Below are 11209 nucleotides of genomic sequence, written 5' to 3' on the forward strand. Positions count from 1 at the left end.
CGATTTATCACATGTTCACTCTTCAATTTGATCAAAAAAGCTTGTTGTGATTTGTGTTAGCTTGATTACCTACCTCCTCCCCTTACTACGTCATATTTGCTTAATAAAAGTGTAAAATTTGTTGAATTTGGTTTGCCGTTTTTAAGCCATACTTTTTTTGTTGTAAAGAGTTTTGTATACGTTTCAGGTAGTGACAACTGTATTATAAACTTTATATTATTTGCCTCATCTCTGACAGTGACAGATTTGTTGTATATATGTTACTTGTATTCACTGTTTGGGTTTTCGTCATTTCATAAACGACATTTATGGGATATTTTGTTTTATTTATATCCTTACGAAAAAACTTCGTGGAGTAGTTTACACGCCGTTATCCTCTTTTTATTTGAAAAAAAAACTTGGGCATTGGTATAAAATAAATCATATTTGTCAAAATTTACATTTTAAATTTCAAAATACCTGAAAAGACACTAGGGCTTTACTCCTTGTATTGCACATGGTAGAACATCCTGGTGATAGCTTCTTTTTTTTTTTTAGTTGAGTCTAGGTTACTTTTGTTTCTTTTTCTGATTTTCTCCAAGAGAGCAAGTACTAACTACTCTGATTTCCGTGAATGTTAAAAATATCTACGTAACAGACTCCTGAATCAGGGGTATGAGGAAATGCGTCTCAAAGGGTCTCTTACCAAATTCTTTTTAGATATCAATCAGGTTGAAAGAGTAATCAAGGGAACCAAGGTTATAGCGGTAATCAAAAAGAATGTAATCAACGGACAAAGACCAGACATGGAAAACAGACATACACAACAAAGAACATAAAGTAACTAAAATCATACATACAAAGTAACAAAAGCAAATGCGCAACTCGGACTCCACTAAAAACTGTAGGGTAAGCGTCCTCTGAAAAATACTCAGTTTCTCCTAAATAATGAGTAATGATTGTTTTTTTGTAAATTGTTCTTTGAGCTGATGTGACCTCTGATTGACCGATTATGACAATAGCATGCTTTTCAATCACCACTGATATATTCACGCCGCAATAGAAGAGTGAGGTTTAGCGTACTGTAAAACCTAGATTTAACCCACAATTTTGTTTGAAATGCCTGTATCTTTCAAGACCATTGCGGTACCAGCTACTCCGGTGGTGTTATAGGGAAAATAGTAGTATATATTTCCCTGCATTAGGTTGACCAGTCGTGTACCCTATTCAGATGAATGAAAGGAAGTAGAACTTTGAAAGGACAGATTTGTGTACTGACAAAGTTTGTAATGATGATTTTTCTCTCTCAGATTCTCAAAGGATTAAAGTTTAAAAAAAATATTTTTTTATCCTTCAAAATTCATATTTTATGAAATTTTAAAAAGACTGCATATTAAAAATGAGTGCGGAACCCCAAAAATGCAAAATTTCGGTACCTTCAAACTTTTGATGGTGGTTGAAAAAAAGATGGTCAACCTCTATTCCCATGATGATTTTTCGATCTCTGAATGATAGTACTACAACAAAACATGGATTTTGAGTCCTAGTTTTAATAAAAAATTACTGAAAAACTTGAAAAGATTAGTACTGTGGGATATGGGAAAATAAGTACTACCGTTTTCCCTATAGTTTTCCCTATATCTATTTTGCCAGAATCATTTTGGACTTGATTATGGATCGGATTAGTGTTCGGTAATTTCATTGTTACCCTTACTTGAACGGTGCACACATTTTCGCGATTGACAGATAAGCGCATAATATTGTACAATTGAAACTAATTTTAAACACTATGAACCGTTATCAAACTTCCGAATTATGATCCTTGTAAATAGTTTTAGACGACATAATATACAAAATAAGGTACTGCAAAATTAATCAATAATAAAAAAATAAAAAACGAAAAATGGAGCTGCGATCGGTTACACAAAACAGAATCACAAGATGAAAATGAATGAATTGTTACTCATGGAGTCATAGTATATTTTTGAACTTCATCTTATCTTATGTCAAAGTTCACGTTTACGATCTATTTCGTTTTGAAAAAGACAACAGTATGATATCGTTTTATTTAAAGGAGAACATAAAATAGTATCTTGCCATTACTCTGAATTGACGGAACAGAAATTTGCCGGCCAATCAGATTTTCAATTAAGGTCAATGAGGGCAAATTAATGTCTATACGTTGGAAATTTTCCTGCCTTGGTTATAATCACTTTTGCTTTGTTAAGATCCGTTACATTGAACTTCCCATCAGGTTTGCTATGTAGCTATGTCAGAGATGTCAATTAATTGATTGCATTTTATCAAGGCAGTTAATCTCGTCCTATCAAACTCCCTTTGATAGAATTATTCCGTTCATTTGACAGTCTCTACGTGACAAATCGTGCAACAGTGTTATATATTTTCATATCAAAGATTTAGTGGTTTACTTAATGGAGTAGTATCGATTATGTTGTAACATTTTTGTGTGGAACAAAACATAAAATACGTCCTCGAATTCGTCTTTCGTCAGCCTTCATTGCATTTATTCAGTATTAAAATGTTTATGTTAAGCGTTATCTGGAAGATACAAAATCTCAACTTTAAATACCGTCTAATTTATGTTTCGGTATTGCACAACCTGAAGTAATATTATCACATGGGATGTAATCGGTCTTCCCTTAATTAAATGCCAACCGCCTACCAAACAGCCTGAGATATTGACGAAGAGGTAAACACGTTCTATGGGACACATTATTTTACATGTTGATTTAAGTGTGACCAGAAGAAGTGTCGTTTTTATTGTGTATCTTTTTGCCGATAAATGTTTGACACAAATGAACTACATTAAAAAAAATCATAGATATATTCAATTTATTACTATATTTACATAAAAAGATACAAATATAAAACATTGGAACTCAGCTTTGGTGGATTTGGTAACTTAGACGTATAAAACATTCTAAAATGTAATCATTTTTCGTTGATATTTGCATGAAGGTCCAAACTTGACAGCAGATTGGACACTCTGTAGTCTTGTAAGAATGTGGTGTCCCCAGATGGGAATCTTAGCACACTCACATCCGATATGGACATTCTTTTTATTACCACTATAACCTTGGTTCCCTTGATTACTCTCTCATACACAAAAAATGATTTTTTTTTAATTATTTAATCGCAATGAATCGTAAAGTAGTAAGAGGGACGAATTGTTATCGACTTCCTATATGTGTGAGTTAATATGGTATCAATCTTGTGTTACATGTCCCTGAGCGAATGTACGTCAATGCATGGAGGCTAAAAAATATAGCGCGATTTCTTTTTGCCTTTTGTTTTTTTGTTTTTTTGGGGTTTTTTTGGTTTTGTTGTTTGATTTGCAAGTGATTATCATTTATTTTCTCAAAAGTACAGGGTAAATATCATGCTATGACACGAAAAAACTGTTTTCGTAAAAAAATAATGCTTCAGAAAAGGGTCCATTATGAACTCAAAATAAAAGTGAAAATAGAAGAAGTCTATTTTAAGTTTGACCTGTTTTTTTTCTAAAATGGACCTAAAACTGTTTTTGACATTTCCTAAATGGTAAAACATTCTCAACAATTATTCGGAAGTTATTGATAAAACTTTTAACTCAGATATATATCAGGTGTTCTAGGAAGTCTGTCAATTCTCGTAGGTCAAGACATCACCGGTAAATCATTAACAAAAGATTCATTTGTGTACAAATTGCTGCTTCCTTCATATACAAAGCTTAACATTATTAAAGTAGTAAGCAGTGTATTGTAAATATGCCTTTTTAACTAAATAACATTTTCACTTTTCATTTACACTTGATAGAATATGACTCTGGTAGATACAAATTTCAAGCCTTAATAACTAAATTAGAAGGTTTTTACATTAGTTGATCTTCCATGTGTGATAAAAAGACCAGCAGGTAGGTGTCTATAACGAGTGGAACATCACACAGTCTTTTCCAACAACAAATGTAAGTACATATATCTTCCGTGTCTCAACTTATTTCAGTGTTGCAATCTTCTGTGGAAGAGTAATCAAGGGAACCAATGTTATAGCGGTAATCAAAAGAATGTAATCCAGGGACAAAAACCAGATATGGAAAACAGGCATACACAACAAAGAACAAGTGGATCTGTTTATGTTACATATATTTTTGCTTTAATTATTGATTAACTTATATCATAAGGCGTTTAATTCATATAAAAATAGTCAAGAGACACCTGAAAACAGGGAATTAAATAAATATATATAGCTTTCTATGGATATTTTTGCATTTATTCGCCACTTTGCGATACATTTTATTGAAAAGAAAATATATCGAACAAAGGGAACTATTTCTGTGTTGTTATAGCATGTAGTTTGAAATTTTTGGAAACTGCTCAAAGGCCATTTTCTCCTTCTGCAGTATTTAGCAATAAACAATACATGTACATTTACATGTATGAACAAAACGTTTAAGATGTTTTATTCCATTCTGAACAAAATATCGTATACCAATCGATTAAATACAAGAAGTGTGCGTGACCTCGTCGTACATGGGTCGCCTTAACAGTTTATTTATGGGGAAATGAAATGTCTACAAAAAGTTTAAATTTAATTGAAAATTTAAAATAACTTCCCAAGACATTTCATTAGTTGAGTATTTTTTAATCATGACTTGGCCAATTCTATCCCTAGACCGACATGATATTAATACCGTTAATAGTTTATTATACAACTTGCTGTACGCTCAACACAATTTCTTACCATTCTACACTGTCCTGAAAACTTACATCCGGAAAGTATAGTTTTAGGTATTTTTATTCTTTCTTTTTTTGTTTGTTTGTTTGGTTTGTTTTAGATGTTGAACCCCGTACTTGGAGTTATTTCCCTTTCATTTTGAAGCTTGAATATCAGGAGTCAATCAAACGTTCTAATGACTGAAGACCTTTCTATTTGGATAACCTCCCTTACCCCAAGTCTACTTCCTCCTTAAGTAAATAAGGGATTGCATTAATTATTATCATGTTTCTGTCTTTTTTTCTTGCGTACAATGTAAAAAGAAATTCATGTTCCTAAACGTTATACAAACATGGAAACCTTGGTGGTAAACTACTGGAAGCTTAATTAGGAAAACGTTTTGAAAACGTTAAAAATAAAACTGAGAGTTTAAAAAAAATAATACAAAGTAGAAATGCCAATTACATGAATAAAAAAAAGATAAAATAAAAGAAAGATGTAACCAAATCAAAGTTTTAAATATCTAGCTGAAAGAAAACAAATGAACTAAGTTAAATAGATAAAAAAGCTCAATAAAACCGTATCTCTTAACACATTTTGATACAAATCGGGAAAAAATACTCAGATAATTTTCCGAAAAGTAGTTTTACGTACATCTTTTACCAACTTTTTTACATACAGTACTTGTATGGGGAAAGCTTCCCATTCCTTAGTATATAGAGAATGGATATTGTGAATGGGGAGGATGAGGAAATAAGTCTTAAAATATTTTTTGACATGAAAAAATTTGTAAATTTTAAATACTAATAACCGTTATGAAATTGAAGAATTTAAAAATATAAAATTTAATTTGATAATTTAAGTATCTGAAAAAAAAAACATGTATTGTATGGATTGTATGGGGGGTGAAGATTTTTCTATGGGGAATTGGAATGGGAACGATGGGGAATTGGGGAATGGGAATAGTATATTGTAAAAGTGGACAATTTATACCATACAAGAGCTGTACATTGGCAACAGCTTTATCAAGTGTTGAAGATATTATGTTTTGTATGATGTCGAAATGTAATAGTGGTATTTATCACTTCTTCTGTATAATTGAAACTCATCTTATTTTTACGCTGGAGGATAATTGTCGCTAATTTTGCGATGACGAGAATAAAAAATCACAAACGTTAATTACCTGATTTAGTCGCTTTATTGTGGAATAGGTATAGGTGTTAAGTGGGGTTTAGGCGCAAAAGTAATAGCAGTTAAAATGAGTTGATACCTTTAAAGGGGAATATAAGTATCGTCGAAAAAAATCGGTTTAACAGTCCATGCTTACTTTTCCCCGTTATATCGTTCAGTTGATCAGTTACAAAAATGAATCACATAAAAGTGAGATATACTTTTTCAATGAAATAGATTGAATTAAGTTACTGATTTGTACTGTATATCATGGTTAGGCTCCTTATCTTGAAACAATAATTTGGGACAAAACTTGAAATAATCTATATATTGCTACTTTGGACAGCATCTAAAGATGATTCAAATTTAGTGATGTCTAGACGCTGTAATGATTATGTTTTACATCAAATGTTCGTTTTTCTGTTTATACAAAGATTTAAGATTGTATCTGATTTTGCGTTGTAGAGGAGATTCGTTCTGACCATTCCAAAATAAGTTTTTAATCATAATCACTTCCGATATTATTTCTGATGGAAAGGGAACATTTTACACTTTTCGATTTACAGTGACTTTCCTACATGCATGAAACTCTTTTGTTATCAATCTGCTGAACAAATTAAATTATTGACAAGCTATGAGGTCATTTAAGTTCACCAGTTTTTATTACAAGAGCCAACGAATACTCACATGTGATATTTAAACCTGAAGTATATACCTAAGGTATTATATTCTTATTGGTAAAGGAAGGGAGTTCAATTTTAATGAATTAATTTTGCAAGATTTAAAACATAATTAAGAATAGTATATGAAATTCATTTTTCATTTCTTAATTACACTGCACAGAAGTCTTATTGATAATCTTTAAAATGAGTCTTCAATTAGTGTTTATTCCCGTCTTCAGAATATTTGTTAAGCGCATTTTTCATCAGAACTAAATACAGCATAATGACAATCATGTGCAAGAATGTTTACGAATTATTTTTAAAATAGATACATTACAGGATTATACCTCTATACATATATTTTGACTTCTTAAAAGCCAATATTAAGAAATAGATCCAGATTTGATACAGAGTGATTTTAATTAATTGCAACACTAACTGCATATGTTTCTGAAACAAATTAATTCGCTGCTTTTTCTCAAATTGCGATTTCATACTTGAAATCGACTTGAGCACCTTGGAAAAATATATGAAAATATTCACATTCACTGGTTATAAATGTCGGTATCTTTCTTTTGTCAGCTATGTAAAAAAACAACTTTCAGTATGTTTCTGAGAATATTCCATACGATTTAAAACATGGAAGGTATTGGCTGCTTCACATCTGTACAGATACAATTTCGTCGATGTCATCAACTCTTACAATATCATATGGTCAGGCTTGAATACTCCCTGAGATTATTTGAATGATTTAACTGTATTGTTCAGCAAAGTGCCATGGCTACATGAAAGAGTTATAGCGGTAATCAAAAGAATGTAATCCAGGGACAAAAACCAGACATGGAAAACAGACATACACAACAAAATACATAAAGTAACTAAAATCATACATACAAAGTAACAAAAGCAAATGAGCAACTCGGACTCCATTAAAAACTGGGAGCATGGACCAGGTGCGCCGGTCGGGAAAGCATCCTCTGCTTTTCTAGAAACAACCGCCGAGTTACTCATAAAAAGTCAAGTCCGGGGTAGACAAACGAGGAAATGAAAACTACGACCCGTTGAATAAATCAGTTTTCATGGTGCAGATGGATACACCATAACGATCCACGAGTTCATAATGACGACCATAAAACTTCTGTAGTGGTGACTTCAATCTTGTAGCAACATAACCCTGTTCCATGGTTGAAAATCATCGCAATAGGAACAAATTAGTTTCAAAAGCATTTAAACACGTGTAATAAACGTATGTTGACCATGTTTTCTATTTCATTGTAAAAGAAAATCAATTAAACAATAATATTTTGAAAATGTATTTTTTTTTTGGTAAATAGACATACATGACATAAAATGATATTTATTTGATATTTCGGATAATAATTTTAAATGTAAAATTACACAATCTTCCTATAAAGGATGATGATACTGGTCTGAGGACAATGTATTTGATATTTTAAAGACGCAAAAATACGCAATAAGCCCTCAAAACAACACTTTGTAGATGGACTGGCAGGTTGATTTTTAAATTACAATTCTTCATTAAAAATGTTTTGGCGAAGTGGTATAAATTCTTTGTGCCCCGTGCAGGTCCGGGTGTTAAAAGAATAGGCCTGCAGCAGCGCTAAGCTTGTCGTAAAAGGCGACTAAATAGTGCTCAGAACCCTAGCCGGGGGCTAGGCGCTCTGCCCACAGAGCAACTGGGATGTGTGCCCCAGGTGGTGGAATGGGGTACCCCTGGCGTGTTACATGCTGGGGTTGTCAGGCTATAATACGGAAAACCTGACCGCAAACCATAGTGGTGCAACGTGTTGGGAAAGATGCCACGTTCCTCGCACGTTAAAGAACCCTGCTGTGGTATTCGATAGGAGTAGGAACCTTTGCGCTCCGCCACAGGAGGCTAAATTGCCCGACCTTACCCATCCCCCCTTTTTCCAGTGGCAATCAAAATTTGTCGACCCTATTGTCCTTGTGTCCCATCCTTTTTTTTTTTCATTTCATGTTCATTTTATCATCCATTTCATGTTCATCGTCTGAATATAGCTGAAATATTGCTGCTCGGACGTTAAACCCCAACAAACAAACAAACAAATAAATTCTTTGTGGATTGTTAACAAAATCAAGAGATCTGTCGTAAAATCTTAATGAAAAGTTTATCATCAGAGTACATGAGTTGGTTATACCTACAAAAGAAACACTTTACAAGGGATTTTTACCCTGATATGGAATGAAATTTCGACATGACCTATTAATCTTTTATATCACATTAACAGTTTAACACCTATGCCTTTTTGCATCAGTCGGTTTGTCGTAGGTAGAAAAAAATCAGACGCATTCATTCTCCATTATACATATATCGAATATTGAGCAACAGAGTTTTCGCCGTACCAATACCTATCACACTTTTATTTCGTTGAACGATAAAAACTATATTAAACGTCCAATAAACACATAAATTGCAATCAATCCGTGTTTTTTGGGTTGTCTTCGTGTTTTCTTTTGAATAAAGCAAGGTAGCGCATTATCAAATTGCTTTACATTGTGCAAAAAATACTGCGATCAAGAAAAAAAATCCGTTCATCCTATTTTTACATATTTAGTCATTTGAAAAAAGCGTTTCAACATTAACTGTAATTTAAACCTTATCGTAAGTAAAAATTGAATAGTTGAATACCTGTGACGAATAAAATTTTATGTATAACACAATGTTCAAGATCCTTGTTAACTGTCAATAAAATTTTATACGTCACAGGTATTTACCTGTTTGGGTAGTGAGTTGTGTTCACAGACCACTTATTTTCATACACACTCAGTTTTTATTGAAGGCACTGAAGAAGGTCATTTGTTGACTGAAAATTTTGCTCATTATATATTTTATTATAGTGTATTAACATCTTTATTGGTATCATTGTACAATCCTGTTTAAGTTACCTCCTCGTACACAAATCGTGTTTTCTACAAGATCCACTTACTCTAACCAGCCGTATATTTGGATGGGATCCTTTAGAGTAAATGAAATTAATGGCATCGTAAAGAGGAAATACATTGTATTAGTTGAGCCCCGACTTCTGGTGCATTTTCCGGAGGGACCTTCCGCTTGATCCTCCCTATAGGAATGTTTTGTTTTGTTTCTTTTTGTCATATTTTGTTTCCTTTTTTATCGAACAAGAAATCTTACAGGCAGTAGTAATTTTTGTACAGGAAAAATGTTGTGATTATTTAAGCACAATTTTTCATTAATCTAAAAGTAAAGAAATGTAAAGTAAACATAATAAACCGCAAAGTCCTTTATGTCGAAGCGTAAACCAACCAACAGTCGTTTATATCTGATATTCTTACAAACATTTGAAAACAATTTTTAAATCATTAAATTACATAACGAACATTACAAAATATTATTTTTTCATGATTGTATGTACAAACAAAAAACAAATGGAAAAACTACTATTTCAATTGCAACTTTACCATTTTCGGATGTTTTATTTTTCCACTACCCCTGCAAATTGGAATTAAACATACAAATTGTCAGTTTAAAGTCAACAAATGACACTATGTAGTGCACATGCCATAAAGTGAATCATGATGCCCTTCTTAGAATAGAATTATTATTTTAAATATCTGAAGCAAGAATAATATGTTTGTTTGAACATTATTTGCAAAGCTGAATCGCTTGATAGTTTTTACTTTCCCATAGTCATTATTTTATGGTCACAGCGATGATGATTTCTTTTTTTTTCCCATTTTTTTTCTTCAAATAATGACAGTTTTATAATTTACATGGCGAAATAAAATATAAGAAAGACATGAAATAATAATACAGAGACGAGCAGTACGAATCCCAACAGAAACCTGGGGGGTCAACACAGCTGCTCCAGAAGGGTGAAAGGTTCCTGTTTTTTTTTTTTTTGCCCTACACCTTTCATGCTGCCCGATAGAGTCATTTGTGTGACAAATGTAGTTCATTAGTTATTCCAGACAAAGATATGCCATTACGACCAAAAGTTTCTTGCAAGCTATTTAGCCCTCTCATGAACAACCTGTATACAACAATTTCTTGCAAAACACAAAGCTAGAAAAATCAAAACTCCATACAATGAGTACTTGGCAAGGGGAAACCCAAAGTCGCCACGTTTGCCATTCAGTTTTTTTTTTTAAATTTTGTTTTTGGTAATGTGTTTGTTGACGACAATTAATCTGACCATCATTAGGCTCAATACAAAGAAAAAGCATTGCAATCATCCGTCTTTGAAATGCCAAGATACATAAATATATATATATATATATATATACATATATAGATCCACCAAATCTACAACCAAAACGTAGTTCCCATTATTTGCATTAATGCATAATACTTTCCAATGGTTCTTCAAATGAAAGTGACCATGATACTTGCTGCTCAAGATTGGGCAAATATTGTAATGAAAGGCAAAGCTATTTAACGTTATTGATATTTATAAACTGTACTTATTCGGGGACAAAGGAAACATAATCACCTGCAGAATCCTACAAAGATTTTTATCAAATTACTCATTATTTAATAGAATATTGATATACAAGTCAAATGCTGCTAAACTGTTTTTTCAACAGAGTATCAACTTTCCTATTGTGTTCCAACTTCTTGTCGACCTGTTTAAGCAAACCTGTTAGACAGGCTTCAGAGATAGCATTGCCAATAAATTAAGTAT

This window comes from Perna viridis, chromosome 6, assembly GCF_037379345.1.
Source record: "Perna viridis isolate PV_CMFRI_1.1 ecotype Kerala chromosome 6, ASM3737934v1, whole genome shotgun sequence".
In the NCBI taxonomy this organism is placed as follows: domain Eukaryota; kingdom Metazoa; phylum Mollusca; class Bivalvia; order Mytilida; family Mytilidae; genus Perna; species Perna viridis.